Source organism: Lolium perenne, chromosome 2 (assembly GCF_019359855.2).
Source record: "Lolium perenne isolate Kyuss_39 chromosome 2, Kyuss_2.0, whole genome shotgun sequence".
Classification (NCBI taxonomy): domain Eukaryota; kingdom Viridiplantae; phylum Streptophyta; class Magnoliopsida; order Poales; family Poaceae; genus Lolium; species Lolium perenne.
Window position 1 is genome coordinate 308,872,263 of NC_067245.2, and position 14,255 is coordinate 308,886,517.

The following is a 14,255-nucleotide window of genomic DNA, read 5'->3' on the forward strand; positions in this document are numbered from 1 at the left end:
TCCACCGAGAAGAACGGTAGCAGTGCAGTGCAGGACGTGATCGAATCATCGTCGCGAGGTAGTACATCGTAGAGTACAATGTTGTACACCTAAAGAAAAACCTGTCGACTGCGGTGCACGTGATACAAGCTCGGATACACCCAAAACATTCTTTCTACCTGCTGCGCTCGGTCGCTGGCTTTGACAGTATGTACGAAAGGTTTTTCTTTAGCATCAAATCTCATTGGACAGAATACATAATATTTCACATTGGTTTTTTACGCTCACGTAGAAGGCAATTTTGTATATCTAAGATTTTATTTTGTAATTTTTTAAAAGATCAAAATGTTAATTTCAAAATCACATCCTTATGATCTACGGTCGCCTGGATCTCCCTATCATCATCGCAATCATGGACGAGAAGAGCCACTGCCGCCAAATCTCGCTATCATGACAAGACTCGTTCGAGATGTGTCTGGCGTACTCGTAGAAAAAAACTCGTTCGAACTATCTGCCATGATGTATGATGGTATATACCGCTCTGTGAGCAATGATTTTCATGTGTATGCACAAAAAGAAGTGGATAGCAAGGCTGCAAACTACCTTTTCGGTTGGTGAGGAAATTGATCGAACAGATTGCGGCGGCGCGGGCCACGAGTGGTGACGACAGGGGTGTAGGCCTCGACAAGGGCTATAATAAGGCCACCCAATAGTGGCGGCGAGAGGCTCGAACGTGTCTTCCTACGATATGATGGCCGAGTCGACGTTGCAAACTACAGTGATGTTAGGGGTGGAAGTTGGAAGGGTAGTTCTAAGAGCATCTCCAGCTGCATCCCCCAAAGCGTTCTCCAAAGGGATTTGAGGGACGTCAAACACTTAACTCTTCCAGTCGGCGCGCTCCAAAGGCCGCTCCAGTCCGAACGTGCCCCAAATATTGTCCGGCGTTTCTAGCCTATCCCATGTGTATAGAGGCTCTATCAGAGACGCCGACACAACTTTTACACTTGCTTTTTGTTGAGAAGTCACGTTTGAGAGACGCAGCTAGAAACAGGAGCCCCCCAAAGCGGCATGACGCCGTGGCGTCCAAACGACCAATCCAACATTTTTGCCGGACGTCGTTTTGGGATGCGACTGAAGATGTTGTGTATCCGGCTGGAGAGGCGGGACGAACGGATACTCGCGCGGGCTATCCACTGGACCGCAAAGCCCTTCAAATTCATGCTGAAAAGGCCCCGAACGGACCTACCCGCGAGACGCGATCCGTTTGCAGATCACACGCTCCGCCCGGCTTTCGTTTTCCGCAGATAGGATCGAACACCAAATCAGTTTACGGCCATCCGTTGGAGCTGCCCTTAAACGACGCACTCAGGCTGAGTACCGTTACCACCACGGCGAGTGTTTGAAAAATAGCCGTTGACGTCCGGCGGGGTGACGTTGCTGGTTGGTGGTTACTCCTGCTAACCGTTAACGTTGCTGAGTTTTACTGCTGCCACTGTACTGTTCCTTGAGAAACACAAACCCGATCGGACTGCGTGACCCGACGTGTCTGCCTCACTTAGCGGTAAAACCATCGGCGCACTTTCGTCGGCAGGCGGCCAGCGTCTGCTCGCTTTCTCCTTTTTTGATTTCGTGTCTTGTTGTGTCACGCATGCTTGACCGGATTCCAGAGACCACCATCTGGACCTCGAATCCTCTGTTCTGGGCTACTGGAGGCCCACCCGTTTCTCTCTTCTGGGCTCGGCTGCAGGGTTTCTCCACGGGAACGACCGTAGAAACAACCACGGTGCTGGACGGCGACCAAGAGTACTCCGTGCAAGATTTGGTTCATTCTTCCCATCTGAACTGGGTGAACAGTGCTACTCATCGCGACGGGTGCAGTAACCGAGGACTCCGCGTGTACCACTGTGAACTGTAAAGCCATGTCCTGCCACCCTGGAAAGAAGCGTCGCGTCACGTGATGCCCTGATCAAATTATACGGAGTATATCCTGCCGGGGTCCAATCGTCAGGGATCGCCCAAATACTTCATGTTTTTATCTGAATCTAAAATTATTTGAGAACTGGGAGGAGAAGCCAACTTTTTTCTCCCTCAACTACTAGAGTTTGTTTTACTTGTGTAGATTGTATGCTAGTCAAGTGTCCGGGCATTGTTGCTCCCGTATATAGCTAAATCCTAGCTCCAACAATCACTCATTGTGCTAATGCGGGTCAGAAAAGAAAGAAATAATGTTTACGAGCGATATTGAATGATAAAGCATGAATACAAAAATCTTAATACGGTACATGTATGTGTAAAATTACCACATTACACGCATGATATGAATCTTAGACGGTAAGCAGGAGGCAGTGTTGCAATTACAAATGTGTAAGTGCATACAAACCCGAAAATACGCAGTGGCACCTAGGTTTCGGAGTATCCAAGTTATTGTACCGGTACAAAATTCGTATTTCTACAGCTCCAAAAATTCTGAATAAATTTTTTGCATGTAGAGAATGCACGTATGTATGTGCGTACCATTTTTCATACTCAAATTCGAAAGTATGTAGATTAGGAAAAGAAATACAAATTTCAGATTAATAGTATGAAGGAAATTCACCCGGATAGTAATTTCGATTACTTAAGGGGCGGACAACTACATAACTTACTACCAGATTAAGTTTAATCGGGTTCCGCGGTACCCATGTTCCAAAAAATCACGGTAATACAAACCATCAATCTTTGACATTATAGTCAAACTTACTACTCCTTCCATGTACCGGTGTGCACAATTCAATTTCTAGCATCAGAGGTTCCACTTCAACCTCGATCGATCCATTTCACGATGAGCGTACATGACATAGATGGCTATTAATCAGCATCATGTCCAAACAATCACTCTTGGCACTAATCGACCGATATAGCGTGTGTCGAATTGCGACATATTGGGCAAACTCCCGTATTAAAAGTATGTCAAATATATTAATGTGTAGGCTACACTGCCTGGCGTGGCGATCATGATGCATCTGGTGGGCTTGGTGCGCTTTTCGTTCATATGTACTATGTTGATTAGTACATGGGGAGCAGAGCTCGGGAAGCATATGCCCTAAAGATCTAGGCATTGATTGTTGAAACTCGTTCACAAATATCGTCTCCCTTCTACTTTATACAATAATTTGATCACGTATAATGCTAACAAGTGGTAATACAGTGAGGTTGCAGATTGAATCAAGGTGTGGATGATCTAGATGGAGGTGAAGATGTGATGTTGTTTTGAAGGAAATGCGGGCTTCACTTAGATCGGGAGCCAAAGTGGAGCAGAGCGAAGGTTTTATCTGTAAACTCAATGATTTTGTGGAGTTGTGTTAACATACAATTATTGGTCCTTTTTGTTCCTATAAACTATTGAGCACAGTACAATTGAGCCTCATGAAATTTCACAAAAAAAATCTTACTATGCTATGTTTCCCTTCTCGAGAAAGTAAGAATTATTCATTATTTTGTTTCACTAATGTTCAATTGCTATGCATGCTAAGCATTTTAATTCCTATGTTAAACTGGCCTACTGGCCAAACATTTTGCTTGCATTATCCGCATACATTGACTCTTTTTACATAGACCTCTCATCTAGTTTATGATCTTCGTGCTTGTTGCGAAATTGTATGTCTCCTATTTTACTCTACATAAAGAAAATGCTATAAATTTCTGCAACAACGTGCGGGGTATCATCTAGTTATTGGAACTCTGCGCACATATTTGTAACAAAAAAAAATCGTTCTAAATCCTACTAGAATCGTGCATATTTTATTTTTTAACAGGGTAAAAATGATGGGAACTTTAGATTATTTTAAGAGGTAGATAATTGTTTCAGGGAGTGTAACATTTGTAAATTGCAGAGAAAGCGCAATCCAATACATTGATTCATGTCCCTCATGTTTCAATCATGGGTGTGTATTTTATTCACCGGTGCATATATTTTGTATGGTAAAGACTGAACACCCATTAATCATGAAAATAGGAAGAAAGGGTAAGTAAATGTGAGTTAAGGCACATTGTACGCATGAACCATCTTTTTTTTGTGGTTACACAAATGGAAGATAACTACTTTTCTTATGATTCCTCCCTCTATATAATCTCAGAGAGATATGTTCTCGCCATAGGAATTAGATGAATCGTCTAGAGAAGAACTCTAGTGTTGTACTTGAGACGTTGGAGCAAACCAAATCAAGCAATACACTGTATTGTACCTGTCTTGAAATACACACTGAATGCTTTAGATTATGGCTTGCATTTCAGCCGTCTCTTTGTGTACCGTAACACATTTTCTCATGGTCCAGTCGGTGGCTGATCCTTCTACAATACTTTTCGTTTTCTAGATACTTGTTTCTAGAGCCGTTTTAGTTCTAATCAAAATTGAGTTCGTAGGGTCCTTGTACATTATGGATGCAAGATGCAATAGTTCTTGCTAGTCTGTATCAGTGAATCTGAGTTATTGAATAATTGAACCTTTGAATAATTGAACCTTTGAACAATTGAGGGTAGTTTATTGCTTGTATTTTTTTAACTTGAGTGATTTTATGCAATTCCCTGATATCTCTAATTTGAATACTGCCACACCTGTGAACTGTGAATACTTATTGCATGTTGGTTGCATTAACTGACAAAACTGAAAGAGTTACTAGTAGAAAAGAGGGCTTTGATTTTTTGCTCCAAAGAGCATTAGCACCAGATTTGGCACGAATCGGTGCTAAAGGGGTCATTAGCACCAGTTCGTGCGGACGTCCAGGGAACCAGCCGCGGTATTCACACCGGTTCGTGCGGGACCTTTAGCACCAGTTCGTGCGGGACCTTTAGCACCGGTTCGTAAAGGTTTTTCTGCTCCCCACGCACCTCCATGCATCCCCCCTGTGGATCGCCTTTTTCACACTGTAAAATAGAAAAGAAAATGATAGAAAATTCAAAAAATAAAATCTTTTGAGATTCTTGTATGTTACGCAACCTACTATTAGGGGAAATTAATAAATTTGAATTTCGAATTTTTTTGCATAAAAAGTTTAGAAAAAAGGTAAAATGGCATTAACTTTTGCATACGACGTCAGAAAAAAGCGTATAATATATCAAAATGATCGTGGGAAAAAGTTACATCTGAATTCACCTTTGTTTACCCAATTAGCCAATTTTTAGATTCTCAAAATTCCAAATGAAAATATGAAAGCAGGAAGATTTTAGTTTTTTTGCTAGAAATTTAGGATTTTATATTTTTTTATTATTTATAATTAAAATTAATAATTGCATCCTACATAAAGATTACTATTACCTTTAGCAAATTATAATATTTTCAAATTTTCAGGTTTTAGGTTTGGCAAAAAAAATTGAAAAAATTGAAAAATTGAAATAATTAAAAATAATACAAATTATAAAGTTAATGTTTATTTATTTATTCAAGATTATTATTACATCATTACTTTTGTTTATTAAAAGAATTATTTGAAATTTGAACAATAAAGAAATATGACATCGACCGATATGTTAATATGATTGATATGATACTAGTATCATATACATGCGCGCGAAGCACTTGAATACGGGATGGAAAGAAACTTGAAAGTTAAGCGTGCTAGTGCTAGAGTAGTGGGAGGATGGGTGACCGAGCGAGAAGTTTGAGTATGAGTAAGTGATTGGACTAGAGATAAGTTTAGTTAGAGACTAAACTTGTGAAATAACTAAAATATTAGAAATTCTAGAATAAGGAAAAAAAAAGAGAGTGAAAAATAATTCGATTTTTTTTACGGTAGCGGGTTCTACCGCGGCAACGTTTTGGAGCGTTTTCCTGCCGCGGCAGACCCTTTAGCACCGGTTCGTATTACGAACCGGTGCTAAAGGTCCTCTCGCTCGGGCGCCCGGCAACCTCCACGTGGTGCCCCCTTTAGCACCAGTTCGCAACTAATCCGGTGCTAAAGGGGGACCTTTTACACCGGATGCGTTGCACCGGTTGAGCATCCGGTGCATATGACCCTTACCAACCGGTGCAAATACCCCATTTTCCGCTAGTGAGTGGTTTGTGCTAGTTTGCATAGCAACATAACTTTTTCACAGAGGGAAGTTGGAAACTTTATGGTTGCTCTCCAACTATTCAGCGCAATAATAAAATTAAAGAAAATGTTGCATCATTGAAATCCTACTGTCCCAACACTACAATTGGTGATCAGCAAACAGAAGTTCTAAAAAGGTGCTGCATGATCACTGAAATTCCCCTTGTCGATACAAGCATACAAAAGTTGGACTGGCTCCGACACTTCTAGCGAAATTCAACTTGCATTTACATACAGGTTACAACCAGCTACCAGATGAACCAACGCACTACAAGAAGAACCCTCCTATAGCAATACATACTTAGCAACCATCTGCATATTCGTTGCAAAATTTGATGGTAGATACACATGTATGTGTTGCGGACCGATGCGTTGTCCATTATACATTTTTACAGATCGGAACGAATAAAAAGATTGAACCAAGCCCACTAAGGACACGTCTTATTCTTTGACCGGTTGACCTACCAGCCACGAACCCACGCCCATAGCAGTACCACACCCTGGCCTCCCCAAAACCTAGCCATGATCCGCTCACGGCGCCGCCCCTACCCCCTGCGTGGTCGTCCCTTCGATAGCCGCCGCTTGATCCGGTAGAGTGCTTAGCAAGATGGGATCTAGCGGAGCGCCTCGGTCCGGATGGAGGATGGAACCCTTGCTCCGATCGCCGCGGCCGTAGCCGTCATGACCCGACGGAACGCCGGCTCCAGAAGGTGAGTATCCGCCTCCTTCCGCTAATCATGTGTGCCTCACGGCCGTTCACGAGCAGCGCCTCCATTTCCGGCGACCAGCAGCGGCCGGTGACGTGGCTCAGGCTGGCATCTCCCACTAGTCGCCTCTTATTGCTAGGATCCACGGATTCGTGCTCAGGTACCACGAGATCTCCTAACTTTGCAGCAGGCTCGTGCAGCCAAGACATATTTTTTTCTAAGTCACTGACGCGGAGATTTCTCAAAGAACCACATTGGATAGGAGCATACTGGGCGCGGAGGAGCAATCGCTCGGTTGAGGTTCAGGCTACAGGTACAATTTCTCTTTTCCCACTGTAGAATTCCTCTCCTTTTCCCTTGACCTGACTCGTGTTAGCCATTTTCTAGGACTTATGTGCATCCCATCCAATTCCTTTTGTTGGCGGCTCATTGTATGGAGTTATTTTTTCCTGTTTGGATTGGTTTCACGCTAATGGGACTAAGGTAAAGGAAGATTATGTTACAGCTCTAAACTTACAAAAAAAATGCCACAAACATTGTAGAGAGATTGTTTTAGTTTCTGCAACAGTGGTACTGGATCCATGTTTCTTTGCTTCGCCCGAAAATCTATTTGATGATTTTGATCCAAAGATTCTGAATATAGTTATCTTTACCGTTTCAATATGACATATGGTTAGAAATGGAGCATGCTAATTCACTCTAGCAATGGAGATCAAAGAACATAATTCATTGCATCTCGGATTTGAGATACATCTTTCCCTTTTATAAAAGTACGATGTTTCACATTTCTGTCGGTGGTTCATATGCAATATTAGAAATAGTATCTTTCCCTTAGTATTAAGACTTAAATATCCTAGAGATCTCTTTAGCCTAAGTTATACTTTAGTACGAGAGCCCCGGACTCGTCCTTATCCTCTCCCAGGCGATAAGGAGGCGACCCAAAGTTCCTCGCTCCGCCGCCGGCCAGGCCGGTGGTTCCCCTCCTCTCCGCCTGCCGCTCCGGCGGCGGGAGAGTGGGGGAACCCTGGTTCTGCGATCTCGGCGTGTAGATAGTAGGAGTAGCTTCTCCGAGGGCGCCGGCGAGTGGGGGATGGTGGTGCCTTCCTGGAGTTTTGGTGCTGGAGCTCGATCCCCTTCCCGGTGTCGTCTTCGGCGAAGTCGGCGAGCTGCAGCCGGTGTGTTTGCGCGGATCTGTCGATCCGGCATGTTCTGGTGCTCGGGGCGTGGTCGGTGCTGCGAAGACGGCGGCCTGCGTCTGGAGCTTTTGTCCCCTGTCCCTCTCTTCGTCGCGGCTAGGAGGGCTCCGTTCTTGCGGCGGAGGGTCTGGGGGTGGTGCGGCGTGCCGCACCTGTACAGGAGCTTCTGCTGCCGGTGGTCTGTGCCGGCGTCGTCGAGGTTGGTGGTCGTCGGGAGGTGGAGGAGCAGGCTTGTGGGGGCGCTGGCCGTGCCTGTTCATCGTTTCAGATTCCGTCACTGCGTGGCGGATGGATCCTGCGGCCTTCTTCATGCGAGTAGGTGCTCTCTGCTTTGGGTAAGATGGTGGTTCGACCTCCTCTTCTCCGGTGATGTCGGTGCTGCCGCTGGCTGCGGTGCCTGCGTGTGTTCCTGTGCGTGTACTTGGGTTCCTGTAATCCGTATCTGTTGAATATACGCAGTTTGGCTCAAAAAAAAAAAAAAAAGTTATACTTTAGTACTGTAGCTCACTCGTCTTTTTCTATCAATATTCTTACTTACCTGATCAGTCCACCAATACGATAAGTACTCTTTTCCCTAAAATTGTATTACTGTTTTCCTTGATCTAAATTGCAGCAAACCTAAGCATATTAATTTTTTCAATGTTGTTGACCATGATCTGCTCATGTTATGTCAGGCTAGACATGTATGATGGCGCTAGATGTAGATGCAGCAGCGCTGCTGGTGGCAGCGACACGAGATGTCGCAGCAAGCAGATGCAAGCGGGTGCGCATTAGCTGCAACAACCACCAGCAGGACGGTCTGGTAGGTACTGATTCATCATGTTTTTGCCATTTATATCACGTCCAGTTCCACTTTGTGATACTGTTATTGAGCAATCTATGAATTATTTTGTCATTAATTTTGCTCTGCTGTTAAATGAACAATCTAATTGATTAAAGTATTTTGATTTTCTATTTGATGGATTCGTTCCAATCCTGTCGTGGTTATTTCTTATCTAGATTTCATCTGTATTTGCATATGTGTGTGATAGCCTCCTTAACTTGTGGGTCTGATGAGCCATATCAAATGCACATGATAGCAAGAAGTGTCTTACGACTAGGGTCTAGTCTTACGTGCTAACTTAGCCTTGGTATCCTGTATACCTACAAAATTTTAAGCAAGTACTTAGTAGAATTCTCTATACCCTTTCACTCCTTTTGCCACTTTGATACTGAAAATGAAATTTGTATTTGCAGGTCCCATATATCAACAAGACTTGCTATTTGGATATCGGCTATGGATATGATAGGCGAAATATCAGAAAGAACATATATAAGAAGCTAGAACATTATATATTTTGTTGCAAGATTGTAAATTGTCCATTTTTCAGATAATTTTTTGTGTATGGAATAGTGTTCCAGAAGGAATAAATATATGATTAGGTTGAATGCCATATTTTGATGCAAGATTGTAAATTGCGTATGGAATGGTGTTCCAGTAATAAATACTGAATTTATTTAAGGTGCAATGCATTTGTATTCTACAATTTGTGTGTTGTGGTCTGTCTCATATGAGATCTACTCTCTTGGCGAGAAAACTAATCTGCCATTTCTAGTGTGATCAACCCATCCAATCCAAAAAGAAAATTTTTGCAAAATAGAATTCTCAATCCGTATGATGCCTCTACAACGCATACAACCATTGCATAGATTCTGTAGCTATGTTGCAACGCTTATACCATTGGTTACCAACGCGTCTCTATGCGTTGCCTTATACCTTTGCAACACCCAAAAACGCAACGCATTTTTATCCGTTGGTACGGGCCTTTGCAACGCCTATATTTACCTTTAGATACACATGAATGCGTTGCTGTAGGCAGGGTCTTGTTGTAGTGACGGAAGAAGTAACAGGCAGCTCCGTGGCGTGTGCTCCCTTAGTCCGATGGCGCGGTAATGTACTCCCTTCGATTCATATTAATTGACTTCAATATGGATATATCTAGACACATTTTAGTTCTAGATACATCCATATTAGAGTCAATTAATATGAACCGGAGGGAGTACTGTTTTGCTTTTGCCAGCATCGGACCGAGGTTGCAGGCTTCCCCATGCGTGACATGTCGTGACTCGTGCGTTATGCAGAGTCATCGAAAACTTCCAGTTCAAGATAGCATGACGACGAGCAACGTTCCGACATCATGTTCCGGCAGCATGATGCCACGCTTATCATGCAACACTTGGCTGAGACGAGCCAAGCCCTAATACGTGCGGATCTTAGAACCCAAAGAAAAAAAATGGAGAACTTCTTCCACCGTGTGAGTTACAGGGATGTACGGGTGCGTTTGGTTTGAGCCCCAACAAGCCCTACCAAAATTTTGGCATGACCAAAATATTGGCAAAGTCTTGTTGTTTGGAGTATAGCCATTGCCCATCCAAAATTTTGGTTGAATAGTACGTCTGTTTGGTTTGCAACCAAACTGACTTGGCATGCATTTACGTCTTATATTGGCCAATTCTTCATTTGATGCCAATTCAATCAATAATTGTTCATAAAGTAGTTTTTTAAGAACAAGAAATTCGTGAGCCAAATAATCCTAAGGGACTACGGCATGCAGTTCGAAGCAGCTAGCTCAATTGTATGAACCAATAAAATAGAACGCTTAAAGATGTTTTGTAATACTAATTCTTAAATTGATAGTAGTACGATAGTTAGCAGAATGATGGCTCTACCACCAAAAATAAAATTTCTCGCTGGACCATCGATGCGTGTTGGCCAGTATAGCAAGGGAATGCAATAATCACATGGGGCCCACCAGGAAGAAGCAGGTGGTGGAGCTGCCAATATTTTGGCGATGGATTTCTGCGCCCTCGCGTGGGCGGAAATCACACGGGCAACCAGGGGCGAACTTTGGCGAGCCAATTTGTGGGCTTCACTCCAAACAACTAACAAATGCTGTGGGCTTGCCAATTTTTTTGGTGTGGCAGGTGTTGGTTGTAAACCAAACATACCCTACGTCCCTGTGACTCGCCCGCACGATTCAAATTTGAAAACCTGGGATAAATCTAGTGCTGCCAATGGGTAAGACAGAGTGAGACAGCAAGAGAGACATGTCACGGCCGTACTTTTGGCAGCATTCCATTTGTTATCTGAAGCTCACCATGCAGTGCAACTGAAGAGGATCCAACGATTCTAAAAAAAAAAGGATCCAACGCTGTTTCAAGCTTGAATACTGCTAGTCTAGCTGAAGTCCAGATCAATTTGAAAATGGTTGACATGTCTTCTACTGTCTAGGGGTTATTAAGTAATCCAAAATGCTCGATATTTTGGGCCAAGAGGTCATAACTTGTGCCTAATTAAATCCAAAGCGCCTGTTGTTAGACCAGGAAAGCCGTCACCATCCTTAACGCACGTGATGGAACAGCGACGCCTGATTGATGCGGTCTCCGCTGCGTGCAGACAGAGCAGCAGGGCTGCTGCTGCGATTTTTTGTTTTGTTCTTGAGACAGGCTGCTGCTACGAATAAACAACCAGATCAAAGGAGCCGACATAAGTCGTTGCACATGGGGGCCCAGTGGGGTGGCTAAGTGGGCTATTTGGGCTTACAGGCCGACTTTCATTTTTCCATGTGTTGTCTCTGACCTTCCTGAAAAACAAATGTAATCTCTGAGGCGTTCCTTATCTGTTTATTGTTTTCTCGCGACATGTGCAGCAGTTCAGCAGCTGTGGTCACCACAGATTCCTCTGAAAAAAAAGACATCTACCCTTGATTAGGCGACATATTATACAACAAATTAGAGAGCGATATCGGTGCACACTGTATTACTAGTTGAATGCCCGTGCTTCGCTACGGTTTCTTAAATGTTTTTTCTTTGAACCTCTTACACATATAAAGCATGTAGTAGATGACTTGTGTGTTTGTAACAAATAAGTGCATAATTTCATTTGTAAAAAGCGTTGGGATCTTGCATTCGAGCCATCGTCGGTGGAATGTGAGTACTAGTATACTATACTGTTCCGGCGAACAATGTGCAAACGTCAAGAACATCAAAATATACGCGCGTGGAGGTGTTGCTTGATTTTAATTCTTTATTTAGATAGTTCTACCGACTGTCATGTTTTGGCATCCGAGCTACATGTAGCTCTTTATTTTTAAAAACTTAAAATTTCTATTGTAAAGTTTTTTGAAAAATCTGATATAAAATCTTAGAGGTAGCCAATGGTGTACAATCTGAACGCAAATTGAACTTTATTCTATGCTACACGAAATTGATAAAATCTGACAAATTTAGTAGTTCTGGAATGTGCACTATTTTCTATAAAATTTGTCAGAATTTGTTTTTTTTCGTAGCCTAGGATATGATGTAGTTTTTGTATTGAGATTTTACACCAATGAAGTATACATCATTAGCTATCTCTTGAATTTTTAATTCGGATTTTTTTTTTAAATTTTGAAGTACAAATTATGAGTGTTTGCAAATAAAGGGCTACGTTAGCTCGACTTTCGTTTTAAGTTTTCCTAGTTCTACCATCTTATTTAGCATGGTGAGGCGGTGGCCACATTCTAGAAGCATAATATCCTCGCTTCGGTCATAGGGTGGGTTGTGGCCTACCCTGAATTTTTTAGAACCATGTTTTCACCTTCTACCTCAAGTTCATCCCGCCACCGGTCTCCTCTCATTGGCCATTCGCTTGTCACTGCTCGGCCTAGTGGTGTAGCCACATTGAGATCTCTATGGTCAATTGATCACACAACTTTTTGGCAAATACTTTGTATGCTAGTATAAATAAAGTAAAAAAAAAGACATGTATTTGACATCACATATTTTAAAATGGCTTCAAGTTCTTGCTTCCAGGGACGGAGACAACGGGGGAGGGGGGGGGGGGGGCTGCGCCCCCCTATGCTCATGATTTTCCTTTGAACACAAGCCATGGTAGCTCCTTATTTCTATGATTTTAGCTAGTTTTGCCCCCTCATACTGAGATTGCCCCTCTTATACTTCATTCCTGGCTCCGTCTTGCTTCTCCACTGACTCATCCCCACAAGAAGAGGAGATTCAACATCAGCCCCACAAAAAGAGGAGATTCAACTGTAAGCAGCCTGCAAGCAGGAGAGGGGATATTCCGCAACTACCTGCTGAGTGCCTTGCTTTGATTGAGTACTTTTTCATGTTGTATTGTTGTGTCCGGATGGTTACCCTTTTTTGATCTAACCTTAAATCCCCCAACGCAATGTACTAATATTTTGGAAATCCTCAAATCATTCAGTTTCCACTTGTTGTAATTGTAGAATCGACTATAAAGAGGAATAGTTACATTGCTTCGATTTTCCATAACCATGAAGCAAACAAGCTTGCATTTTTTTTCATTACTATTTGTGGGAGATGATGAACAAACCAGAGATGCTGGATTTCGATGGCGTACCTTGATGTCGACATCCAATTCAATGTGATATTGATAGTGAGACCTAAACTGAAGATGAAACATCACTCTTGGGCTTGCATATAATTTTCTTTTATATGCACCCACCCTTTAATTTTCTCCGCGCTAGCCGCTGCCTTCGGTGGTGCGCTATTGCCGGAGGTGGGGGCTTGTGGAGTTACGTCTGGTGGATCTTCTATCACCCGGTTATCTTTGTGTTCATCGATGTGGTTAAAGGTTTGACTCTTCCTACCAATAATTATCGTCATTGTTGATAATTGTTGCTTCGGTGCGCTAATCTTTTGGGGACTTAGCATGATGATTTTTGCCTGACTACTATAATAAGCTCTAGTTTGACAGTTTTTGCCCGGCTCCAGTGATCGAGGAGCGACGAGAGCGGCGTCTTTGGATCGCTCCAGTGCTCATAATTGTTGTTAGGTGATGCAGTAGCCTATTTGTGATTTTTATAATTTTACTTGTTATTTATGCTAGATACAATGATTATTAACAATTAATCGGTGGCACCTTTTGCAAATAAATTATATATAGGCGCGTACTGCAGCGTTTCCTTTAGAGAGAGCCAAATCAGTAAAGCCGTTTTCAGTTCTAGAGCAGGTGGCTCGTAATGCACCGATCGAAGCTTGTACGTACCAACATCGTGTGTGTAGTGTCTGCTCTAGTGATGCGCATTTCACGATATCCTCGTTCTATTTCAGTGGCCGTATGATGAGTTCTTTCTACGACACGGTCTCTGCCACCTCGGATAATCATCATGAGCAGAGTACGTGATCAAGCTTTTTAGGCTCCGCTACCAGTATTCCGTACCGAGGCACCCGCCAGAAATCATAAGAAACCAAGCCACCCGCCAAAAATTACTCTGTCCGTCCGCACGAACAACGTGCCCCGA